Raw genomic sequence first — 2245 nt, 5'->3', positions numbered from 1 at the left:
TCTCGTCGCAGGTGAAGGAGAATCGTAATCGCGGGCTCGAGAATCAGGCATGTTTGGAATTTATGGTGCTCCGGCGACTTCGTATTGCCATCGCCATCACCGTTATTTCCAACGGCCATAATAAGTTGAATATATGTGAGAAGAAGAGGGAAAGTCGTAGAAGGAGGAAGCAAGATAATCGATTGTTATGGTGGTGGAGTTCACCGGAGTTATGGAGGTCACCGGCGTTAAAACGTCACGATTGGTCTAGTACATGTGGTCAAGGGTGGTGGTCACCGGAGCTCTGGTGACGGCGTTAGAGTGATGGGTGATATTGAGTAGTAGGGTTATACGTGAGAAAGAACATGGGTTAGAGTGTGGTTGTGATTATCAATATATATATATATATATATATATATATATATATATATATATATATATATAGAGTAAAAAGAATTCATTCATCTTAACGCACTAGATACATTAGAATATATATAAAAGGTGCACTTTTTTTTTTAATTTTTTTTTTTTTTTACCAAATCTCATATATACTTTTAACTAAAGTAGGTACACTTTATACCAAAATTCTATATACTCATTTTAAGAATGTAGATACATTTTTTTTACCAGATCTCATTTACACTTTTAACTAAAGTAGGTACATTTTTTACCAAAATTCTATATACGCATTTTAAGAATGTAGATACACAATTATTATTATTATTATTATTATTATTTTTTTTTTTTTTTTTTTTTTTACCAAATCTCATATACACTTTTTACCAAAATTCTATATACGCATTTTAAGAATGTAGATACACTTTTTTTTTTTTTTTTTTTTTTACCAAATCTCATATACACTTTTAACTAAAGTAGGTACACTTTGTACTAAAATTCTATATACGTATTTTAAGAATGTATATACACTTTTTTTATTACCAAATCTCTTCTAATATTCATGGAAAAAGCGTAACTACAATAGTTTAATGTGTATATGAGATTTTGTGAAAGACCAAAAAAAAAATTATCTTACATATATTTTCAAGTGTATCTACTTCGTTCTCAACTCGGTGACACCGACTCTTTTGTCCTTAGATACACTTTACCTATCATAGATACACTTTTTTACAATCTAGATAAATTTTTTGACAGTATAGATACATTTTTTTCCACCAAATTTTATGTACACTTTAACCAATCATAGATATACTTTTTACAAATTTCTAGATACATTTTTTAATCCTGTGGATACATTTAAAAAAAAAAATCAAATACATTATATATTATCATCAGTCCGTCTCATTAAAGACGGACACTATCCGTCTATAGCTATAGAAAGATAGTGTCTTTCTCACAAATGAAAGTGAATAGTGCAAGTGGGTATCCATTTCCCACTCACTTGCACTACCCATTTTCATTTGTGAAGGGACACTATCCGTCTATAGCTAAAGACGGATAACATCCATCTATAATGAAAATTTGTCTATTATCATAGATACTTTTTTTTTACCTAAATCTTATATGCACTGCCTTCATCTTCGTTGACTCACCCACACTCCCCGATTTTCAAATAACCATCTTAAAGCTTCAAATTATTAGCTAAACAATTCTATTAATGTCCTCAATCAACAAATTACACTCACAGTTGTCCACACTTACTAATTCTAATCACTATTCGCTCAATTTGCAATGGAGCTACTTTGACTCGAGGATCACTTTTGTTTCCGCTGATGTTAGAACACCATACATCTATTTTGGTGAACTTCAGAACGAGACGCGCCAGAGAAGGTGCCCTCACAGCGGCAACTTCGTCGAACACCAACACTGCCCTCACAAAGGCACTTGACGAAGGTCCGATTTTACTAATATAATGATGAGATCTGAAAGAGACGGTGTCGTCGAAGGTAGTAAGAGTCACATCAATTGAAAACATTAATAGAGGAATGAGAACAAAATTGCATTGTTTGGAAATTTCGTCGGAGAAGGGTAACCTACGGTCGTCGTCGGAGTGAATTGTCGGCATTGATGTCGTCGGTGCTGGCAATATGCATCATTTAATGGAAAGGAGAAGTTGGCAGGGGAGGTAGCATATGAGGTGGGAGAAGAATGGAGTGGGTTTCGGTGGATGCTGCCAGAGTGGGAGTCGGTGGAGGCTGTCGGAGTTGGTGGTAATTGACGGAGTGGGACAGGGACAGGTGGTGGATGTGTCGGGTGTTGAAGAGAGAGACTGAGTATTAGAAATTATTAGTGTGTGGTTTATTTTTGT

This window comes from Silene latifolia, chromosome Y (genome assembly GCF_048544455.1).
Source record: "Silene latifolia isolate original U9 population chromosome Y, ASM4854445v1, whole genome shotgun sequence".
NCBI lineage: Eukaryota > Viridiplantae > Streptophyta > Magnoliopsida > Caryophyllales > Caryophyllaceae > Silene > Silene latifolia.
The sequence above is the reverse complement of the archived record's forward strand: the minus strand, read 5'-3'. Positions refer to the sequence as shown.